Genomic DNA, 9,507 nt, shown 5'->3' on the forward strand with positions numbered 1-9,507 from the left:
ATTGTCAAAGTATTTTTGAATATTTGCCTTCTCAGCAAGAAGACGCTGTGAGAACACTCCGTCTTGCATTCGAGCAGCTACTAACAGAAATAACAAGCGCCGTGGGCTGGAGGGATCTGGGAGCCCGAGAGCGAGGCCTGGAGGAAACCCTGGAGCTGCTGGTCACAGCTGCAGTGCTCTGCCCCTCTGGGCCCCGTGTGCTCACCGTAAAGCGATTCATCCATTTATCAGATATTTATGGAAGCCCACCGTGTGCCATGCACTGCTCTCGGTTCTAGAGAAACAGAGTGAGCAAAGTACACAGGAATACTTGCCCTCAAGAGGTTGTCATGCTAGGCGCAAGCCAGACAGTGTTATTTGTGGTTCAGTGGCTCAGTCATGTCCAACTCCTTACAACCCCATGGACTGCAGCACGCCAGGCTTCCCTGTCCATCAGCAACTCCTGGAGCTTGCTCAAACTCACATCCATTAAGTCGGTGATGTTATACAACCATCTCATCCTCTGTTGCCCCCTTCTCCTCCTGCCTTCAGTCTTTCCCAGCATCAGGGTCTTTTCCAATGAATCAGTTCTTCACATCAGGTTGCCAAAGTACTGGAGTTTCGGCTTCAGCCTCAGTCCTTCCAATGAATATTCAGTATTGATTTCCTTTAGGATTGATTGGTTTGATCTCTCTGCGGTCCAATGGACTCTCAACAGGATTCTCCAGCATCATAGTTCGAAAGCATCAATTCTTTGGCATTCAGCCTTCTTGATGGTCCAACTCTCACATCCGTACATGACTACTGGAAAAACCATAGTTTTGACTAGATGGACCTTTTTTGGCAAAAACACACCAGCTGATGACATGTGCAAATGAAAAAGTGTGTTGGGTGGAGGGTGGCCCGTTTCAAAAGGGCAGTCAGATCTGATAGAGGTGAGGAGTGAGCCGAGGTGGTCTCTAGTGGAAGAGCATTCCTGGCACAGAGGACAGCAGGTGCAAAGGCCCTGAGGTCTGGGCAAGCTTGGTTTGTTCAAGGAGCAGCAGGAAGGGTAGTGAGGTTACAGCCAAGCTGTGACCGAGAGGAAGCCAGGTGACAAGACAGGGTCCAAGAGGTCCCAGGGGCCTGCTTGGGTGGGGCCTTCTGAGCCACTGGAAAGCCTTTGTTTCCATTCTGAATAAGGTGGGAGCCACTGGAGGGTCTGAAAAGTGAAAGTGTTAGTCACTCAGTTGTGGTGTCCGACTCTGCGAACCCATGGACTGTAGCCCGCCAGGCTCCTCTGTCCATGGGATTCTCCAGGCAAGAATACTAGAGTGGGTAGACATTCCCTTCTCCGGGGGATCTTCCTGACGCAGAGGTCAATCCCAGATGTCCTGCATTGCAAGCAGATTCTTTACTGTCTGAGGCACCAGGGCAGCCCGTGGAAGGTTTAGAGCAGGGGAATGACGTGATCTGGTTTCTGTTTTCACCGTCTTCCTCTGGCAGAGGCCAAGAAGTCAGTTGTAACAGTCCAGGTGAGAGGTGACAGGTCTCCTCCTGGGTGGGGGCGGTGGAGGAACCAGCGGAGACTGGATTCTGCACCCGCCTGGGGGCAGAGCAGATGGCGGGTGTGGAGTCTGAGGAGAGAAGACAAGCAAGATGCCTCCAAAGTTGTGAAGTGAGCACGTGGGAGAAGAGGTGACATTCCCCAGGGTGGGGCCCGGGGCGTGATGCCCGTGGGCCCGCCGGACAGTCCTGGGCAGATGGAGCGGGTGGCCGGGCTTGAGGGGCGAGTTTCCGCGGGAGACGCAGACTGGGGAGTCATCGGGTAGAGGTGTTCCTGAAGGCCGCGGGCCAGCCTGAGATCTCCGAGGGGTGAGCGAGAGAGGAGGCCAGGGGCGGACAGCACCAGCAGCGTCTCCCGTGCAGGCCCGGGTGCTTCTCTCACTGTGACAGTCATGCCTGACACCCAGGCCGCTCCATCACAGACCACGTCCTCCTCTGGGACCTTGGGCTCCTAGCCCAAGAATCCAGGCCAGACCTGGGGCGGCAACTAAGCCCGTGTGTTGCAACTACTGAGCCTGTGCTCTGGAGCCCGGAAACCACAACTCTCGGGCCCACAGACCCCAGAGCCCGTGCTCCACAGCAAGAGAATCCACCGGAGTGAGAACCCCTTGCACCGCAGCTAGACGGTAGCCCCTGTCGCCACGACCGGAGAGAAGCCGCAGCAACAAAGATCCAGCACAGCCAAAATATATTAAAATTATAAAAATCATAGTGGAAAAAAAAGAGCTGGGGTTGGAAGGCTGAGGGACAGATGGCAGGGTGCACAGCTGTGTCCAGATGCAGGGCTGTCCACCACCTGCCCCACCATCTCCTCTGGCCCTGTTGGGGGGTCCTGGCCTTGAATTTGAAGGCTGGGCTCCAACTCTGGCCCCTCAATTCCTGTGTGTGTGTGTGTGTGTTTGAGAGAGAGAGAGAGAAAATACACATAAGATGTATCATTTTACCATTTTGGCGCCTGCCTATAGCTCAGCTGCAGTTGGGTCCATCCACAGTATTGTGCAACCATCTCTATTATCAGTTGCAGATCCTTCTCCTCGCCTCAGCAGGAAACCCTGGCCCCATAAACAGTCACTCCTATCCCCTCTTCCCCAGCACCTGACAACCCAGATCTGCTTTCTGTCTCTGTGGACTTGCCTGTTCTGTATTTCACAGAAATGGAATCAGACACCGTGGGGCCCGTTTCCTTCACTTAGCATGTTGCTCTCAGGCTTATCCACGCAGTCTCCGTCTGCCCACGGTTCATGCCTTTCTCTGGCCGGGTCCCTCCATCGTTCGCCGGCTCTGCCACCTGGAGTCACACAGCTTAGTTCATTGGGTTGACATGAAGAGGTTTAAATACACCAGAAAGTAGTGAACCCTCCTCCCCCTGGGCCGGGGCCGGGGAAGGGAGGAGGGCCTTGTGCCCACAGTGTGGATGGGGGGGCTTTGGGGGTCTGCACAGTCAGGGGCGACCCCTCAGCTTCCCCCACAGTGGGACTTGGAACCAGCTCTAGCTGTGGGTGAAGTCAGTGACCACTCACCCACCTGATTTTTGGCTTCCAAGATTTTGCTGATCTTGTTTCTGTCCGTTTTGGTGGGGCTTGGGGCAAGACTGAGGGCTTCCCTGGTGGCTCAGAGGGTAAAGCGTCTGCCTGCAATGCAGAGACCTGGGCTTGATCCCTGGGTCGGGAAGATCCCCTGGAGAAAGAAATGGCAACCCACTCCAGTACTCTTGCCTGGAAAATCCCACGGACGGAGAAGCCTGGTGGGCTCCAGTTCATGGGGTTGCAAAGGGTCAGACATGACTCTTTTCTGGGGCAAGACTGAAGGTGAATGAATGGGTTCCACCGACCATCGTTCTGTTCCTTCGAAGGCTTTCTGAGATTTCTGAGGCAGCCCTCAGGGACAGACTTCACCCGCTCCTCAGAGGGGAGTCTGGACAGGTGGACGCCGCTCCCCAGAGATGGAGCGGGGCTGCCCCAGGTCTGCCCCATTCCCCCCCTGGCTCTGAAAATGTTGGGTGTTTGGTAAATTGTCTTGACACTATTGAGTTGTGCCCTTGCCTGAAAGGACGCCTCCCTCTGGGGCCACCCATCAGACCCCCTAACTTTCACCGAGGCCCACGTGTTCCAGGCCAGTGGGAAGACAGACATCAGCAAGACCGATGTTCGGGGGATTCCCTGGTGGACCAGTGGTTGGGACTCTGCACTCACTGCTGAGGGGCTGGATTCAATCCCTGGTCTGGGGACTAAAGTCCCACAAGTTGTGTGATGCTGCTAGAAAAAAAATCCTTGTCCTTGTTCAGTTGCTGAGTCGTGTCTGACTCTTTGTGACCCCATGGACTGCAGCACTCCAGTCCTCCCTGTCCTTCACCATCTCCCAGAGTTTGCTCAGACTCATGTTCACTGAGTCGGTGATGCCATCCAACCATCTCATCCTCTGTTGCCCCCTTCTCTTCCTGCCCTCAATCTTTCCCAGAATCAGAGTCTTTGCCAACGAGTTGGCTCTTCGAATCAGGTGGCCAAAGTATTGGAGCTTTAGCTTCAGCATCAGTCCTCCCAGTGAATATTCAGGGTTGATTTCCTCTAGGATTCACTGGTATGATCTTGATGTCCAAGAGACTTTCAAGAGTCTTCTCCAGCACCACAGTTCAAAAGCATCAATTCTTTAGCACTCAGCCTTCTTTATGGTCCACCTCTCACATCCATATATGACTACTGGAAAGACCACAGCTTTGACTAGATGGACCTTTGTCAGCAAAGTAATGTCTCAGCATTTTAATATGCTGTCTAGGTTTGTCATAGGTTTTCTTCCAAGGAGCAAGTGTTTTTTTAATTTCATGGTGGCAGTTGCCGTCCACAGTGATTTTGGAGACCAAGAAAATAATACCTGTCACTGCTTCCACTTTTCCCCCTTCCATTTGCCATGAAATGATGTGATCGGGTGCCATGATCTTTGTTTTTAGAATGTTGAGTTTTAAGCCAGCTTTTTCACTCTCCTCTCTCACCTTCATCGAGGCTCTTTAGTTCCTCTTTGCTTTCTGCCATTAGAAAAAATAAAATAAAATCATTTTTTTTAATTAAAAAAAAAAAGATACTTGGGCCATAGGGAGGAAGACCAGTGAAAGGGTGGGAGGACCAAGGAGAGGCTTCTGGTGAGCTCTGCCCTTGGGCCACGGTAGCCCTTCCTGCAAGCGGTGAGGTGGTCTTCTTCCGGCCTTACTTTCACCTGCACCACTCTCAACAGCCCCCCACCCCACGTGGGCACCACGAGGAGGACCTGGAGGTATATTTTCCTCTAGGCCAGGCACCGGCCAGGGCTGGAGCACGCTGTGAGCGGGACAGACAGACAGGCCCTGGTGCCAAGGTGGAGTCTAGTGAGTGAATGATAACACAGAAGAACAAAGAGCCACAACTGTCATTGAGATAAAGCCGAGGGCCTGCAGGAGGAGGCCTTGGCTGCTGGAGGTGGGAGGTGGGAAGGCTCCCAGGAGGTAATGGCAGAGTGAGGGGGGCAGGGACTCCAGGCCAGGAACAGCCTGTGTGCAAAGTCCTGGAGGAGGTGAGGGGGCGGGCAGGGATCGGAGGACAGGAAGGGAGACCCATACCCACCTGGGGCCTGTAGCTTGCTGAGGGGGCTTTGAATTTTATCCTCAGCAGGAAGCCTGGGGGTTGCGAATTGGGAAGGCAGGTTCCAGTTCCGGTTTTAAAGATGATCTCTGACTGTCCTGGGACTTCCCAGATGGTGCAGTGGTAGAAAATCTGCTCGCCAATGCAGGAGAGGCAGGAGACTCGGGTTCGATCTCTGGGTGGGGAAGTTCCCCTGGAGGAGGAAATGGCAACCCATTCCAGTATTCTTGCTTGGGAAATCCTGTGGACAGAGGAGCCTGGTGGGCTACAGTGCATGGGGTCTCAAAGAGTCGGATAGGACTGAGTGACGGAGCATGCACACACATTGTCTGGATGTCCTGGGGCATAGGGATGGTGTCCGACATTCAAGCGGGAAGGGAGGAGGAGCTGCCCAGGTATCCTGAGCTACCCTGCCCAGGAGAAGACCCCTCGAGGCTCCCCTGAGCCTGGCACCTGCGGCAGTGACCTGTCTCTAGGACCCAGTGCTCCCACAATCACCTGCCAGGGCCATCTGTCTCCCCTGTCCGTGTGTCTGTCTGTCTCAGGGGGACTTTAGCAGGTTTGCCTTTTTCTGACCCAGCATCCTGTGGAGTTGGGGTGGGGAGGAGTAGCTAACTCCCACTGTCCCTCCTGTAGATAAGGGGTGCGTCCTTGGACAGGAAACCACAGGCTGGAAGGCAGTTTCTAGATGAGAGACACCTTGTCTCTGAGTGTCTAAATGTCTGGGTGCAGCTGGCGGCAGCCTGAAAGCTGGCATCTGCCAGCTGCGGGGCTACCTGGGAAGCCACACATGCCCAGTGTTTATTGCACGGCGACACGTTTACACTCTGACTCGGGTTTTGTCCAAACATCCCAGACTGACCCCAGGACCCTTAGCAGGGGTGACTGAATGAACCCTGCTGTGCGTGAGGCCCTCAGACCAGAGTGGCCTCATGGAGCTTACTTTCCAGAAGGAGAGAAAGACAGAGCCGCACAAGGTGACTGGTGCCAGGAAGCAGGATCACAGGGACCCGGGCAGGGACAGGGGCCTCAGGTGGTCAGGGAGGGCAGAAGGGCTCCCTGGAGGAGGTGGCCCCTGAGCTGAGATGTGACACAGTGGGCCACAAGGCCTGGTGGGAGCAGCATGCCCCAAGCAACCCCAGGAAGGCAGAGGTCCCCCAAAGTGGGGAAACGAGATAGACCTGGGGCTGCAGGGCCTTTGAGCTCCAGCGAGAAGACCCTGTGGCCACCTGCCGGCCTGGGGCTGAGGTCTGTCTCGGCTGCAGGCAGCGCTCCCCCCGCCACTTACCCCAGGCCTGTGACCATCTCCCAATCTTCTTGGGGAGGCTTCTTAGCTAAAGAGGGACATATTCCTGAGGATACTTGAAGGAAGGGAGGCAGGAACAGGGCAGGAAGGACCTGGCCCTGGTACTTCTGCTCCCAAGTCCTTCTCTGATGGCAGGCTCCGACTGGGCCTCGGACCCCCATTGTAACGGGAGTGTGGAGGCCACAAAACTGCACCTGGGGGCTGACAGACTGCACAGCGGGGACCTGACCGAGCAGGGAGCTGCGAGACAGGACCTCAGGGGCCCTTCCTGTACTCACCACGCTGGCCCTGGCATCCTAGTGAAGTCAGGACTTCATCAGTCAGAGGAGGCCGGTGTGGAAGCCGGACCCGAGACCTCCAGGCCCAGCAGGGAGGCTTGACTGAACACAGCTTTATTGAGACCACTCATGAACCATACAATGCACCCATCTCAAGTGTGCAGCTCAACGTGTGTGTGCGCACTCGGCTGCTCAGTTGTGGCCGACTCTTTCCCACCCCATGGACTTCCCAGGCGGCTCGGTGGTAAAGAGTCTGCCTGCCCATGCAGGAGACACAGGAGACACAGGTTCGATCCCTGGGTTGGGAAGATCCCCTGGAGGAGGAAATGACAACCCACTCCAGTATTCTTGCCTGGAAAATCCCATGGACAGAGGAGCCTGAAGGGCTCCAGTCCATGGGGTCGCCAAGAGTCGGACACAATTAGCAGAGATCAAACCTCTCTCTCTTGTGTCTCCTGCATGGGCAGGCAGATTCTTTACCACTGCGCCACCTGGGAAACCCATACAATTCAATGGTTTTTAGTATATTCAGAGTCTGGGACCAGCACTACCATCAGTTTGAGAACATCCCTTGACCTCAGACAGAAATCCTATACACACCAGCATTTCACTCCCTAGTGCCCTCCTCTCCCAGCCCTTGGCTACCTGCATTCTTCTTTCTGTCTCTATTCATTTGTCAACTCTGGACATTTTATATAAATTGCATCACATAACATGTGCTCTTTTGTGACTGGCTTCTTTCATCTAACATAATGTTTTCAAGTCTCATCCATATTGTAGCATGTGTCTATTTTTTCCTTTTTATGGTTGAATAATATTCCATCTTATGGGGGAATTCCCTGGTGGTCCAGTCGTTAGGACTCTGCAGGGGGCATGGGTTCAGTTCCTGATGGGGGAACTAAGATCCCACATGTGAAGAGGCCAAAAAAATTAATTAATTATATAATAAAGTTTAAAAAATTCCATCTTATGAATAGACCACATTTTGTTTAACTGTTCATCAGTTGATGAACATTAAGCTGTTTCACTTTTTTTTCCCTTTTATTTTGGCTGCACTGGGTCTTCGTTTGTGAACTTCTCTAGCTTCAGGGTGTGAGCTTAGTTGCCTTGAGGCCTGTGGGATCTTAGTTCCCCAACCGGGGATCCTACCCGTGTCGACCATGTTGGAAGCTGAGTTCTTTTTTCTTTTCTTCTGACATGACATTTTATTTGGAAGGTGGATTCTTAACCACTGGACTCTCAGAGAAGTCCTTGTTTCCACTTTTTGACTATTGTGAATAATACCACTATGAGCATTTGTGCACAAGATTTTGTGTGGGTATATGTTTTCATTCTTTTGGTTATATACCTAAAAGTGGGATTGGTGGGTTGTATGCTAGCTCTATGTTTAACTTTTTGAGGAACTGCCAGACTATTTTTCAAAGCAGCTGCATCATTTCACATTTCCGCCAGCAGTGTAGAGGGTTTCAACGTTTCCTCATCCTCCCGAATACTGGTTATTACCATTCTTTTTTTATGATAGCCATCCTATGGGCTAGGATACCTGGTGTGATCTCACTGCAGTTTTGATTTTCCATTTCCCTGGTGGCTACTGTTGAGCATCTTTTCATGTGCTTATTGGCCATCTGTGTATCTTCTTCACAGAAATGTTTAGATACTTACACCCATTTTAAAATTGGTTTAGGGCTTCCCTGGTGGCTCAGTGGTAAGGTATCTGCCTGCCAATGCAGGAAACATGGGTTCAGTCCTTGACCTGGGAAGATTCCACATGCCGTGGGACAACTAAGCCCACGCACCACAACTACTGAACCTGTGCTCTAGAGCCTGGCAGTCACAACTACTGAAGCCCTCCCACCCTAGACCCCCTGCTCCACAACAAGAGAAGCCACCACGAAGAGGAGCCCGCACATCGTAACTAGAGAGTAGCCCCTGTTCGTCGCAACTAGAGAAAAGCCTGCAAAGCATCGAAGACCCAGCACAGTCAAAAATAAATAAATAAGTAAATAGGCCTATTCATCTTTTATTATTGAGTTGTGAAAATTCTTTACATATTCTAGATCAAACCCTTTACCAGGGATGATTTGTAAATATTGTCTCCCATTGTGTGGACTGTCTTTAACTTTCTTGATAGTATCATTCGTAAAAGAAAAACAAAATATTTAAATTCTGATGAAGTCCAATTTAGCTACTTTTTTCTTTTTGTTCCTTATGCTTTTGGAATTGTGTTTAAGAAGTCTGTGCTTAAAAAAAAAAAAAAAGTCTGTGCTTAACTCTAAGTCTCTCCTTGTGAAATGAAAATTTACTCCTGCATTTTTTTCTTAGGAGTTGTATAGTTTTAGCTCTTACAGTTAGGTACACGATCCATTTTGAGTTTTTCTTCAGTTATTAACACATTTAAGTAACAAGATCTGGAGGCAGGTCTAATATCTGCTGTGATTTTGGAGCTTAGTGTACGCACTGTTCTGAGATCTCTCCAACACGTAATGTGATGAGACAGTATCATGATTCCTATGGGTAGACAGAGCCCCAGTCATTGCTAATACCGCCTACATTCATAATTGGAGAAAATGATAGATTTCAGTTAAAGGTTCATTTAAATAAATCTGTAACTACCCTCCTGGGTTCATGGTACCTCTGAGCTCTATCCACAGGTTTCAGGTTAAGAACTCCTAGAATAGCTAAAATTCATGCCCAGAGTCTCATTTTCTGAAGAGTCTTCTGGGGGAATGAATCCTCCCAGGACAGGCTTCTGGCTGTTTTTCTGCCACAGCCCAGCACACACGCTTCTTCC

The sequence above is a fragment of the Cervus elaphus genome, chromosome 13 (assembly GCF_910594005.1).
Source record: "Cervus elaphus chromosome 13, mCerEla1.1, whole genome shotgun sequence".
Lineage (NCBI taxonomy): Eukaryota > Metazoa > Chordata > Mammalia > Artiodactyla > Cervidae > Cervus > Cervus elaphus.